General features: G+C 46.7%; 1 protein-coding gene across 3 annotated transcripts in view; it reads left to right on the forward strand.

Moving 5' to 3' along the window:
• The first annotated feature begins 492 nt into the window (after window positions 1-492).
• The window catches only part of WFS1 (wolframin ER transmembrane glycoprotein), a 62,342-nt gene continuing 47,945 nt past the window's right edge, over window positions 493-14,889 (forward strand). The window contains exon 1 of one of the 3 annotated variants that reach the window (XM_063923597.1): window positions 493-730. The gene's annotated coding sequence lies outside the window, so the exon portion shown is untranslated. Of the gene's footprint in view, window positions 741-14,889 lie in introns of all 3 variants that reach the window. The other 2 variants (XM_063923588.1, XM_063923578.1) reach the window with 2 other exon arrangements.

Here is a 14,889-nt window from a genome sequence, read left to right on the forward strand (position 1 = left end):
TGGTTAATTATACTATTTTTTGACATTTCAAATGTACATTCTTAAATAATGTTACCATATAAAACCTGTAAGTGAGGTGTGTGCACTGTGACTGAGTAAATATATGGGGAGTAAATTAACTATTTAAATCTCTGGACCATATGACTGGCTTATTATAAAGAGTTAAAGCCACTGACAACAAGGTCAGGTTGGATGCCACAGTCAGCCTGTAGCAGAGTAATGCCTGTAGTGTACAGTAAGCAGGCATGCCATCATAGCAATGAAATTTTATTTAGAACAGAGTGTATGCAATGTGTCACTGCTGCTGCTGCTGGAGATTATCACAGTGAAAAGCAATCGAGTGCGGCACAGGCTTGCGGTCAGTGTGTATGAGTCACCTAGAGAACGATAGACTTGTCAGCCTGCCAGCGCTGACAGCGGTGGGTGGGCGCGAGGGTACTTTTCGGGTACCCTGTTCGCCCGTAGCTCCTCCCCCTGGTGACGTGTCTCCTCCCCTAGATACGTCAGAAGGTCCCTTCTCCCACTCCGAAATAGAATCAACCGCGGTGGGTGGGGAGGAGTTGCAGGCTTGCAGAGTGGACTACAGTGGGCTCAGTGCTGGTGGAAGAGAAGTAATGAGACCTCGAGCATGGCAGGACTGTGAGATAGGTGGCACCGGGTCTGCCAGCTCTGACACTGCAGGATCACTCCCCAGTGCCCCCAGCAAGGATCCTCTGCAGCTGACTGCCTGGTAACTATCAGTGAGTAATGCAGGGCCCTGCTCACCAGTGCTGCATGCAGTGTACACAAACAGGGGCTGGCACTTGCTGGGATTGGTTATATGGTACATGTTGCCAGCATGCTTACTGTATATATGATGTATCTGTATTTGCTGTGGCTGATCTTTGTATCCACTAGCAGGAAAGGCTGCTCCAGCTGGGGAGTGGTGTTATTAATGATAGTACTGAGGATACAGCTTGCAGATCAGGACTGGCCAGCCTGGGTTATGTTACTGGACAGCCTGGGTTATGTTACTGGACAGCCTGGGTTATGTTACTGGACATTGGAAATCATTAGTTCTGCAATGCACAGTAGGTTTTGAAGAGAAACTGACATGGTGACTATTCTCTTTTACTCAGGTCCAGGTTTAGGATCTGTATGATTTACACGTTTTCCTGTATGCAGTGGAGTGGATGGGTTAATTGCAGGTCTGTGCACGAGTATCCAGACCCACCCCTCACATGTTTTCTTTGCTGTATGCGGATTTAACAAGCCTGGAGTCTGTGTACATCCAGAACACTCTGCAGCTTGTGACTTGTGTATTTATTTATTTATTAACATTTTTTATTGCTTACAGATCTGGAATGCGGGCACATATTTGGAATTTTGATGGTTTAAAGAGAACATGACTCTTGGCTTTCCTGCAATCAGGCTGCTTAAGATCTATCTATCTATCTATCTATCTATCTATCTATCTATCTATCTATCTATCTATCACATTTGCAATGCAACTAAACAGGACTATTCATTTGATTAGTTCAGTGTTTCCCAACCGCGGTCCTCAAGGCACACTAACAGTCCTGGTTTTAGTGATATCCAGGCTTGAACACAGGTGATTTAATTAGTACCTCTGTTATTTTGATTTAACCATCTGTGCTGCAGCCTGGATATCACTAAAACCTGCACTGTTGGTGTGCCTTGAGGACCGCGGTTGGGAGTGTCTGGATTAGTTACATTTATAGGGGGCTATTTATTATAGCATATTGGTGGAATATCCTATGTGGATCCTGACAGGATGCCGACGGTCAGAATCCCAACATGTTTTGTTAAGTACTCTAACCTTTACCTTCCCTCTATTGCCTAACCATAGCCCTAATAACTTCGGGATTGTGATCAACGGGATTCCGCAGGCAGTATTGTGAGCGCTAAAAACAGAAATAACCAACCTAGGTTGGAAAGGGGCGCTGTAGGTGTAACTCCAATTTTATGTGTCTGAAGCAGCTGCCTGCAATAGGTTAGTCACGCCTATATTAACAGTACATACAAAACAACAGTAAGACAGCGCTAGCTGGGATGGATTGTCTGGTTATCAATTCAATAAAATTTAATACATTTGTAAACATGAAATGATGATAAAGCAGCAGTAAGCTGTGAAACGCGTCAGTGTGAGCCTCCCTGTCACCTTTTCTACTACTTATCCACCACCGCTTGGACCACTGTGGACTCTGCAAAAAGCGCCAACACTGAACTAACATCCATGCACTAAGGACCGAATCTCTACCACAATCACGCATCACTGGTGAGGACTTTCCTATTTACTGCCATATAATTGGGACTGACAATCCTCCAGCGTTGAAACTGCATTTTCCGGTCCAGGGACTGTGCTACAGCCCCAGGATAATTGACATTCAGTTGTGCGGGTCCTTTGGAGATATTGGAAAACAAGCGGCGAGTGCTATATATGTATGGTGATCAGAGGCTATATGTCGCAGTGTGACTAGCTCACTTTTAATTGATTTTATTCATTATTTTGTTATGTTTACAAATTTATTAAATAAAAATTTTATTGAATTGATAACCAGACAATCCATCTCAGCTAGCGCTGTCTGGATTCCATTGCTGGGATTGTGACCGTCGGCATTGCCACCATCGGGATGCCGTCTACATTCCATATTAAATACCGCCTGAATGCATCTATAGGCAAATGCAGCAAATATTGGACTGAGAAAACCACTCTCCATAGGTTTCTATGGGGACATTTTCAATGCTGAATTTACCCAAGTTTGGTCCCAGTAGTAAAAACATTGAAGCATATAGTCCCTACATGGTAACATTTACAGGGAAAGAGATCCGCAGCAATGGCCGCACATGCCTGGTGAGATTTGTACATTTGTCGGGTTCAAGTTCCGAAGATGGGCCCCCTGAAGTTAGCATAACTACACTGCTTCAGAACATCAGTAAACTTGTTTAGAATATGAAGTAAACAAATGTAACACTGAGGGGGGTATACAGTTACCCGCGATCATTGATTGCAGGTAATTGTGTTCCTGGGGGCTATTCAGTTAGCCCCGATAAGCTGGCACGAGCTGCAGCTTATTGGGATTTTGGTTTCACCCGCTTCAGGCAGGTGGCGCAAAATCCCCGAAAACAGCAACAGGGCTGATTTAAGAGACAACACGCAGGTTTCACTGAATCTGTGTTGTTGTTTTCTCTATCGTCCTAGTGGATGCTGGGGTTCCTGAAAGGACCATGGGGAATAGCGGCTCCGCAGGAGACGGGGCACAAAAAGTAAAGCTTTAGGATCAGGTGGTGTGCACTGGCTCCTCCCCCTATGACCCTCCTCCAAGCCTCAGTTAGATTTTTGTGCCCGGCCGAGAAGGGTGCAATCTAGGTGGCTCTCCTAAAGAGCTGCTTAGAAAAGTTTAGCTTAGGTTTTTTATTTTACAGTGAGTCCTGCTGGCAACAGGATCACTGCAACGAGGGACTTAGGGGAGAAGAAGTGAACTCACCTGCGTGCAGGATGGATTGGCTTCTTGGCTACTGGACATTAGCTCCAGAGGGACGATCACAGGTACAGCCTGGATGGTCACCGGAGCCTCGCCGCCGGCCCCCTTGCAGATGCTGAAACGAGAAGAGGTCCAGAATCGGCGGCAGAAGACTCCTCAGTCTTCTTAAGGTAGCGCACAGCACAGCAGCTGTGCGCCATTTTCCTCTCAGCACACTTCACACGGCAGTCACTGAGGGTGCAGGGCGCTGGGAGGGGGGCGCCCTGGGAGGCAAATGAAAACCTTTTTTGGCTAAAAATACCTCACATATAGCCTCCGGGGGCTATATGGAGATATTTAACCCCTGCCAGAATCCGTTAAGAGCGGGAGACGAGGCCGCCGAAAAAGGGGCGGGGCCTATCTCCTCAGCACACAGCGCCATTTTCCCTCACAGAAAGGCTGGAGGGAAGGCTCCCAGGCTCTCCCCTGCACTGCACTACAGAAACAGGGTTAAAACAGAGAGGGGGGGCACTAATTTGGCGTTAGAAATATATAAAAAAGATGCTATAAGGGAAAACACTTATATAAGGTTGTCCCTATATAATTATAGCGTTTTTGGTGTGTGCTGGCAAACTCTCCCTCTGTCTCTCCAAAGGGCTAGTAGGTCCTGTCCTCTATCAGAGCATTCCCTGTGTGTGTGCTGTGTGTCGGTACGTGTGTGTCGACATGTATGAGGACGATGTTGGTGAGGAGGCGGAGCAATTGCCTGTAATGGTGATGTCACTCTCTAGGGAGTCGACACCGGAATGGATGGCTTATTTAGGGAATTACGTGATAATGTCAACACGCGCCAAGGTCGGTTGACGACATGAGACGGCCGACAAACAATTAGTACCGGTCCAGACGTCTCAAAAACACCGTCAGGGGTTTTTAAAACGCCCGTTTACTTTAGTCGGTCGACACAGACACAGACAGGGACACTGAATCCAGTGTCGACGGTGAATAAACAAACGTATTCCTTATTAGGGCCACACGTTAAGGGCAATGAAGGAGGTGTTACATATTTCTGATACTACAAGTACCACAAAAGAGGGTATTATGTGGGATGTGAAAAAACTACCGTAGTTTTTCCTGAATCAGATAAATTAAATGAAGTGTGTGATGATGCGTGGGTTCCCCCCGATAGAAAATATGGGCGGTATACCCTTTCCCGCCAGAAGTTAGGGCGCGTTGGGAAACACCCCTTAGGGTGGATAAGGCGCTCACACGCTTATCAGAACAAGTGGCGGTACCGTCTATAGATAGGGCCGTCCTCAAGGAGCCAGCTGACAGGAGGCTGGAAAAATATCATAAAAAGTATATACACACATACTGGTGTTATACTGCGACCAGCGATCGCCTCAGCCTGGATGTGCAGAGCTGGGGTGGCTTGGTCGGATTCCCTGACTAAAAATATTGATACCCTTGACAGGGACAGTATTTTATTGACTATAGAGCATTTAAAGGATGTATTTCTATATATGCGAGATGCACAGAGGGATATTTGCACTCTGGCATCAAGAGTAAGTGCGATGTCCATATCTGCCAGAAGATGTTTATGGACACGACAGTGGTCAGGTGATGCAGATTCCAAACGGCACAAAGGTGTATTGCCGTATAAAGGAAGAGGAGTTATTTGGGGTCGGTCCATCGGACCTGGTGGCCACGGCAACTGCTGGAAAATCCACCGTTTTTACCCTAAGTCACATCTCTGCAGAAAAAGACACCGTCTTTTCAGCTTCAGTCCTTTCGTCCCTATAAGAGTCATATCTGCCCAGGGATAGAGGAAAGGGAAGAAGACTGCAGCAGGCAGCCCATTCCCAGGAACAGAAGCGTTCCAACCCTTCTGACAAGCTCTCAGCATGACGCTGAGACCGTACAGGACCCCTGGATCCTACAAGTAGTATCCCAGGGGTACAGTTTGGAATGTCGAGACGTTTCCCCTGCGCAGGCTCCTGAAGGCTGCTTTACCAAGGTCTCCCTCCGACAAGGAGGCAGTATGGGAAAAAATTCACGAGCTGTATTCCCAGCAGGTGATAATTAAATTACCCCTCCTACAACAAGAAAAGGGGTATTATTCCACACTATATTGTGGTACTGAAGCCAGAAGGCTAGGTGAGACCTATTCTAAATCTAAAAAAATTTGAACACTTACAAAGGTTCAAATCAAGATGGAGTCACTCAGAGCAGTGATAACGAACCGGGAAGAAGGGGACTATCTGGTGTCCCGAGACATCAGGGATGCTTACCTCCATGTCCCAAATTTGCCCTTATCACTAAGGGTACCTCAGGTTCGTGGTACAGAACTGTCACTATCAGTTTCAGACGCTGCCGTTTGGATTGTCTACGGCACCCCGGGTCTTTACCAAGGTAATGGCCGAAATGATGGTTCTTCTTCGAAGAAAAGGCGTCTTAATTATCCCTTACTTGGACGATCTCCTGATAAGGGCAAAGTCCAGGGAACAGTTGGAGGTCGGAGTGGCACTATCTCGGATACTGTTACAACAGCAGGGGTGGATTCTAAAGATTCCAAAATCGCAGCTGATCCCGACAACAAGTCTCCTGTGCTTAGGGATGATTCTGGACACAGTCCAGAAAAAGGTGTTTCTCCCGGAAGAGAAAGCCAGGGAGTTATCCGAGCTAGTCAGGAACCTCCTAAAATCAGTGCATCATTGCACAAGGGCCATGGTAAAAAAATGGTGACTTCCTTCGAAGCAATTCCAGTCGGCAGATTTCATGCAAGAACTTTTCAGTGGGATCTGCTGGACAAATGGTCCGGATCGCATCTTCAGATGCATCAGCGGATAACCCTATATCCAAGGACAAGGGTGTCTCTCCTGTGGTGGTTACAGAGTGCTCATCTTCTAGAGGGCCGCAGATTCGGCATTCAGTTTTGGATGTTGGTGACCACGGAGGCCAGCCCGAGAGGCTGGGGAGCAGTCACACAAGGAAAAAATTTCCAGGGAGTGTGATCAAGTCTGGAGATTTTTCTCCACATAAATATAGCTAAGGGTAAATTTATAATGCTCTAAGCTTAGCAAGATCTCTGCTTCAAGGTCAGCCGGTATTGATCCAGTGGGATAAAACATCACGGCAGTCGCCCACGTAAATAGACAGGGCGGCACAAGAAGCAGGAGGGCAGTGGCAAAAACTGCAAGGACTTTTCGCTGGGCGGAAAATCATGTGATAGCACTGTCAGCAGTGTTTCATTCCGGGAATGGAAACTGGGAAGCAGACTTCCTCAGTAGGCACGACCTCCACCCGGCAGAGTGGGAACTTCAGGGGGAAGTTTTCCACATAATTGTAAACCGTTGGGAATTACCAAAGGTGGACATGATGGCGTCCCGTCTGAACAAAAAACGGGACAGGTATTGCGCCAGGTTAAGAGACCCTCAGGCAATAGCTGTGGACGTTCTGGTAACACCGTGGGTGTACCAGTCGGTGTATGTGTTCCATCCTCTGCTTTTCATACCTAAGGTACTGAGAATTATAAGAAGTAGAGGAGTAAGAACTATACTCATGGCTCCGGATTGGCCAAGAAGGACTTGGTACCCGGAACTTCAAGAGATGCTCACAGAGGACTTATGGCCTCTGCCGCTAAGAAGGGACTTGTTTCAGCAAGTACCATGTCTGTTCCAAGACTTACCGCAGCTGCGTTTGACGGCATGGCGGTGGAACGCCGGATCCTAAGGGAAAAGGCATTCAGGAAGAGGTCATTCCTACCCTGGTCAAAGCCAGAAAGGAGGTGACCGCACAACATTATCACCACATGTGGCGAAAATATGTTGCGTGGTGTGAGGCCAGGAAGGCCCCACGAAGAAATTTCAACTCGGTCGATTCCTGCATTTCTTGCAAACAGGAGTGTCTATGGGCCTCAAATTGGGGTCCATTAAGGTTCAAATTTCGGCCCTGTCGATTTTTCTTCCAGAAAGAAGTGGCTTCAGTTCCTGAAGTCCAGAAGTTTGTCAAGGGAGTATTGCATATACAACCCCCTTTTGTGCCTCCAGTGGCACTGTGGGATCTCAACGTAGTTCTGGGATTCCTCAAAACACATTGGTTTAAAACCAGTCAAATCTGTGGATTTGAAGCATCTCACATGAAAAGTGAACATGCTCTTGGACCTGGCCTGGACCAGGCGAGTGTCAAATTGGTGGTTTTTTTTCTCAAAAAAGCCCATATCTGTTTGTCCATTCGGACAGGGCAGAGCTGCGGACTCGTCCCCAGTTCTCTCCCTAAGGTGGTGTCAGTGTTTCACCTGAACCAGCTTATTGTGGTGTCTTGCGCCTACTAGGGACTTGGAGGACTCCAAGTTGCTAGATGTGGTCAGGGCCCTGAAAATATAGGTTCCAGGACGGCTGGAGTCAGGAAAACTGACTTGCTGTTATCCTGTATGCACCCAACAAACTGGGTGCTCTTGCTTTTAAGCAGACTTTTGCTAGTTGGATTTGTAATACAATTCAGCTTGCACATTCTGTGGCAGGCCTGCCACAGCCAAAATATGTAAATGCCCATTCCACAAGGAAGGTGGGCTCATCTTGGGCGGCTGCCCGAGGGGTCTCGGCTTTACAACTTTGCCGAGCGGCTATTTAGTCAGGGGCAAACACGTTTGTAAAATCCTACAAATTTGATACCCTGGCTAAGGAGGACCTGGAGTTCTCTCATTCGGTGCTGCAGAGTCATCCGCACTCTCCCGCCCGTTTGGGAGCTTTGGTATAATCCCCATGGTCCTTTCAGGAACCCCAGCATCCACTAGGACGATAGAGAAAATAAGAATTTACTTACCGATAATTCTATTTCTCGGAGTCCGTAGTGGATGCTGGGCGCCCATCCCAAGTGCGGATTATCTGCATTACTTGTACATAGTTACAAAAATCGGGTTATTATTGTTGTGAGCCATCTTTTCAGAGGCTCCGCTGTTATCATACTGTTAACTGGGTTCAGATCACAGGTTGTACAGTGTGATTGGTGTGGCTGGTATGAGTCTTACCCGGGATTCATAAATCCTTCCTTATTGTGTACGCTCGTCCGGGCACAGTACCTAACTGAGGCTTGGAGGAGGGTCATAGGGGGAGGAGCCAGTGCACACCACCTGATCCTAAAGCTTTACTTTTTGTGCCCTGTCTCCTGCGGAGCCGCTATTCCCCATGGTCCTTTCAGGAACCCCAGCATCCACTACGGACTCCGAGAAATAGAATTATCGGTAAGTAAATTCTTATTTTTTCAAGCAATCTAATTGGATGGTCCGAGGGGAAAAAAAAAAAATTAGTCAAAAAATTGCTAAAAACTTAAATTTTTCGCTCCTAGTTTTTCTTCACACATAATTAAACTTCTACTTCTTACTTATGTAACACTGAGTTTACGCAATATTCAGAACAAGTTTTTACTATTATTTATTACCAGTTATTTATATAGCGCACACATATTCCGCAGCGCTTTACAGAGAGAATACAATCTATTCCCTACCACATGTACACGCACACACACATTCACACTAGGGTTAATTTTTTTTATTTTTTTTGGGATCCAATTAACCTACCAGTATATTTTTGGATTGTGGCAGGAAACCGGAGTACCGGAGGAAACCCACGCAAGTATGGGGAGAATATACAAACTCCACACAGTTAGGGCCATGGTGGGAATCAAACCCATGACCTCAGTGCTGTGAGGCAGTAATGCTAACCCTTACACCATCCATACTGCCAGTTTAGTTAAGCTAACCACAGGGAAACCCCATGTTCTGTACTTGAACCCATTTGCTGTAGGTATCCAGATGATAGATCTACAGTGTCTAGGTAGACAGTCAGTAGATTGATACCATATGGTTGACATGAGAATGGTCGACACAAATGGTCAACACTTTTTTATTTTTTTTAAATGTTTTCAAAACATTTGCTTGATTTATTATCCACATGGATTGCAATTGAGAATAGTAACTTTGCTCAACGCGTGGAAAACAAAACGATCCCTCAAGGGTATATGTTTCTACTTATGGTCATTACATATTACCGAACATACAAGATTTGATCCCAAAAATTTTTTGGCAGCCATCGTCATGTACCTCTTGTATCTGTCAATCTAAACCTCTGTCAACCTTTTTTTCTCTAACGTCCTAGAGGATGCTGGGGAATCCGTAAGGACCATGGGGATAGACGGGCTCCGCAGGAGACATGGGCACTTTAAGAAAGAATTTAGTTCCTGATGTGCACTGGCTCCTCCCTCTATGCCCCTCCTCCAGACCTCGGTTTGATACTGTGCCCAGACGAGCTGGGTGCTTTTCAGTGAGCTCTCCTGAGTTCGCTGAGAGAAAGTATTTTGTTAGGTTTTTTATTTTCAGGGAGCTCTGCTGGCAACAGACTCCCTGCATCGTGGGACTGAGGGGAGAGAAGCAGCCCTGCTCTCTGAAGCTAGGTCCTGCTTCTTAGGCTACTGGACACCATTAGCTCCAGAGGGATTGGTACGCAGGATCTCACCCTCGCCGTCCGTCCCGGAGCCGCGCCGCCGTCCCCCTCGCAGAGCCGGAAGATAGAAGCCTGGTGAGTATGAGAAGTAAAGAAGACTTCAGAGGCGGCAGAAGACTTCATGATCTTCACTGAGGTAACGCACAGCACTGCAGCTATGCGTCATTGCTCCCACACACCTCGCATACTCCGGTCACTGTAAGGGTGCAGGGCGCAGGGGGGGTGCCCTGGGCAGCAATATAAACCTCTTATTTGGCAAAAGGAGCATATATACAGCTGGACACTGTATATATGCATGAGCCCCCGCCAATTTTACACTTTTAGCGGGACAGAAGCCCGCCGTCGAGGGGGCGGGGCTTCTCCCTCAGCACTCACCAGCGCCATGTTTTTCTCCACAGCACCGCTGAGAGGAAGCTCCCCGGACTCTCCCCTACTTATACCACGGTAGAAGAGAGGGTTTTAAAGAAGAGGGGGGGCACATAATTCGGCGCAGATGATAACAGCGCTACTGGGTAAACATTAAATTGCTGTGTTTTTCCTGGGTCATATAGCGCTGGGGTGTGTGCTGGCATACTCTCTCTCTGTCTCTCCAAAGGGCCTTGTGGGGGAATTATCTTCAGATGAGCATTCCCTGAGTGTGTGGTGTGTCGGTACGTGTGTGTCGACATGTCTGAGGTAAAAGGCTCTCCTAAGGAGGAGATGGAGCAACTATGTGAGTGGTGTCTCCGTCGACAACGCTGACACCTGATTGGATATGTGAAATTAAGTGCTGAGGTAAATTTATTGCACAAAAGATTAGAGAACAGACAGTGAATCTACACAGGTCTGTCCCTATGTCGCAGAGACCTTCAGAGCCTCACAATGCTCACTATCCAAATTAATAGACACTGATATCGACACGGAGTCTGTCTCCAGTGTCGACTACGATAATGCAAAGTTACAGCCAAAACTGGCAGAAAAGTATTCAATATATGATTATTGTAATAAAAGATGTTTTGCATATCACTGATGACTCATCTGTCCCTGACACGAGGGTACACATGTTTAAGGGGAAGAAAGCTGAGTTAAATTTCCCTCCTCTCATGAAGAAAAAGAGCGGGAATCTCCAGACAAGAAGCTGCAGCTTCCCAAAAAGAATTCTCAGGGAGTATCCTTTCCCTACAAGGGCCAGGATACGAGGGGAATCTTCCCCTAGGGTGGACAAAGCTTTGTCACGTTTACCCAAAGGGTAGCGCTGACTTAACAGCTATCCTCAGGGATCCTGCAGATAGCTTGCAGTAAAGTACTTTGAAGTCCATTTACACACATGCTGGTACTCTACTCAGACCGGCGATTGTGTCGGCATGGGTTTATAGCGCTGTAGCAGCGTGGACAGATACCTTATCAGCGGAGATTGAAACCCTAGATAAGGATACCATGGTATTGACCCTAGTATATGTGTGTGTGTGTGTACGTATGTGTATATGTGTGTGTGTGTGTGTGTGTGTGTATATATATATATATATATATATATATATATATATATAATCTATATCAGAGAATGATACAGCGCCACTTGTGGGGTAAAATCTCAGTAAAAAAAGTGGTTTAAAAAGCACTAATATTGATTAAAAACACACACACGTAACCTACTTAAAGGTGTCTGCCAACCCTTAAAGGTGCAATACTGGCACAATACTGCTAAAAGGATATAGAATGGGGGAATATGGGTGTCGGCGACTGGTGTTGTTTAAAACAGAATCATTAGAGATTAAAATTTATGAGCCAAAAAATATATAAAATTAACAAACAAGCTTTTTAATATATAAAAGTGGAATAAAATACAAAAAATTTCTCAAGTACCGATAAAAGCATAAAAATCTTTGTAAAAGGTAAGGAATTCGGACTTAGCTTTTAAGATAGGCAAGGGGGGTCACTACAGGGATATATATATATTATATATATATATATATATATAAAACGTGCCCAAAGAGACATTAGCCTACTGGGTTCTAGAGTCAACGCTATGTCGATTTCTGCTAGACTTGTCCTGTGGAACATGCAATGGACAGGTGATGCCGACTAAAAGAGGCATATGGAAGGTTTACCTTACAAGGCTGAGGAATTGTGTGGAGAAGGGCTCTCGGACCTAGTCTCCACAGCTATAGCTGGTAAGTCTGATCTTTTGCCTTATATTCCCTCACAGCCTAAGAAAGCACGACATTATCAAATGCAGTCCTTTCGGTCGCAGAATAACAAGAAAGTACGAGGAGTGTCCTTTCTTACCAGAGGTAAGGGTACAGGGCACAGCTAGTTCCCAGGAACAGAAGTCCTCCCCGGCCTCTACTACATCCAACGCATGACGCTGGAGCTCCGCTAAGGGAGTCCGCCCCAGTGGGAGCACGTCTTCGACTCTTCAGCCACATCTGAGTTCACTCACAGGTGGTTCCCGGGGCAATAAAAAATTGTTTCTCAGGGTTACAAGCTGGATTCGAAAGGTGCCTCCTCGCCGGTTTTTCTTTATCGGACCTACCGGCTTCTCCCCCAGGAAGGGAGATAATATTAAATACAATTCACACATTGTATCTCCAACAGGTGGTGCTCAAGGTTCCCCTCCTGCAACAAGGAAGGCGATATAACTCAACCTTGGCTGTAGTCGCGAAACCGCACGGTTCGGTCAGACCTATTTTTAAAATTAAAATCTCTGAACCTATACGGGAAAAGGTTCAAATTTAAAGTGGAATCGCCCAGAGCGATCATCGCCAGTCTGGAAGGGGGAGATTTGATGGTGTATCTAAACATAAAGGCTGCATACCTTCATGTTCCTATTTATCCACCCCATCAGGCGTACCTGACAATTGCGGTACAGGATTGTCATTACCAATTTCAGGGTAATTGGCGGAAATAATGGTGCTCCTACGCAAGCAAGGAGTCACAGTTGTCCCATACTTGGACGATCTCCTAATAAGGGCGAGATCAAAAGAGCAGTTGTTGAACAGCGTGTCACTTTCGCTGAAGGTGTCACAGCAACACGGCTGGATTCTCAATTTCCCGAGGTCACAGTTGGTTCCTATAACTAGTCTGCCCTACTTGGGTATGATTCTGGATACAGACCAGAAATGGGTTGACCTTCAGATAGCGAAGGCCCAGGAACTCATGACTCTGGTCAGGGACCTATTGAAACCAAGACAGGTGTCAGTGCATCACTGCACTCGAGTCCTGGGAAAAACATTCCCTTCAGCAGGTTCCATGCGAGGACTTTCCAATGGGACCTACTGGACAAGTGGTCCGGGTCACATCTACAGATTCATCAGTTGATCACCCTATCCCCCAGGGCCAGGGTATCTCTCCTGTGGTGGCTGCAGAGTGCTCACCTTCTAGAGGGCTGCAGATTCGGCATTCAGGACTAGAGCCTGGTGACCACGGACGCGAGCCTCTGAGGCTGGGGAGCAGTCACACAGGGAAGAAATTTCCAAGGTCTTTGGTCAAGTCAAGAGACTTGTCTTCATATCAACATATTGGAACTAAGGGCCATATACAATGCCCTAAGTCAAGCGGAGACCTTTCTTCGCGACCAACCGGTTCTGATCCAGTCAGACAACGTCACCGCAGTAGCTCATGTAAGCCGCCAAGGCGGCACAAGGAGCAGAGTGGCGATGGCGAAAGCCACCAAAATTCTTCGCTGGGCGGAGAATCATGTAAGAGCACTGTCAACAGTGTACATTCCGGAAGTGAACAACTGGGAAGCAGACTTCCTCACCAGACATACGTCCTGGAGAGTGGAGACTTCATCAGGAAGTCTTCGCACAGATTGCAGTTCGGTGGGGACTGCCACAGATAGACAGGATGGCGTCCCGCCTCAACAAAAAGCTGCAGAGTTATTGCGCCTGGTCAAGAGACCCTCAGGCAGCAGCGGTAGACGCCCTAGTGACACCGTGGGTGTTCCAGTCAGTCTATGTATTTCCTCCTCTTCCTCTCATACCCAACGGTTGAGAATAATAAGAAAAAGGAGAAGTGAGAACAATCCTCATTGTTCCAGATTGGCCACGAAGGATCTGGTATCCGGATCTGCAGGAAATGCTTACAGAAAATCCGTGGCCTCTTCCTCTAAGGCAGGACCTGATGCAACAGGGCCCATGTCTGTTCCAAGACTTACCGCGGCTGCGTTTGACGGCATGGCGGTTGAACGCCGGACCCTTACGAAATAAGGCATTCCGGATGAGGTCATTCCTACGCTGATAAAGGCTAGGAAGGACGTGACATCTTAACATTATCACCGTATCTGGCGAAAATATGTTTCTTGGTGTGAGGCCAGGAATGCTCCTACGGAAGAATTCCATCTGGGCCGTTTCCTTCACTTTCTACAAACTGGAGTGAATTTGGGCCTAAAACTTCAGATTTCGGCCCTATCCATTTTCTTTCAAAAAGAGTTGGCTTCTCTACCAGAAGTTCAGACGTTTGTAAAAGGAGTGCTGAGTATTCAGCCTCTTTTTGTGCCTCCGGTGGCACCTTGGGATCTTAACGTGGTGTTAAGTTTCCTAAAGTCACACTGGTTTGAACCACTTAGAACGGCGGAGTTAAAATATCTCACGTGGAAGGTGGTCATGTTATTAGCCTTGGCTTCGGCTAGACGTGTGTCAGAATTAGCGGCTTTGTCACATAAAAGCCCCTATCTGGTTTTCCATATGGATAGAGCAGAATTGCGGACCCGTTCGCAATTTCTGCCGAAAGTGGTTTCATCTTTTCCTATGAACCAACCTATTGTGGTGCCTCTGGCTACACGTGACTTGGAGGATTCCGAGTTACGTGATGTGGTCAGGGCTTTGAAAGTTTACGTGGCCAGAACGGCTAGAGTCAGGAAAACTGAAGCGCTGTTTGTCCTGTATGCATCCAACAAGATTGGTGCTCCTGCTTCAAAGCAGATTATTGCTCACTGGATTTGTAACACG

The sequence above is a fragment of the Pseudophryne corroboree genome, chromosome 1 (genome assembly GCF_028390025.1).
Source record: "Pseudophryne corroboree isolate aPseCor3 chromosome 1, aPseCor3.hap2, whole genome shotgun sequence".
NCBI lineage: Eukaryota > Metazoa > Chordata > Amphibia > Anura > Myobatrachidae > Pseudophryne > Pseudophryne corroboree.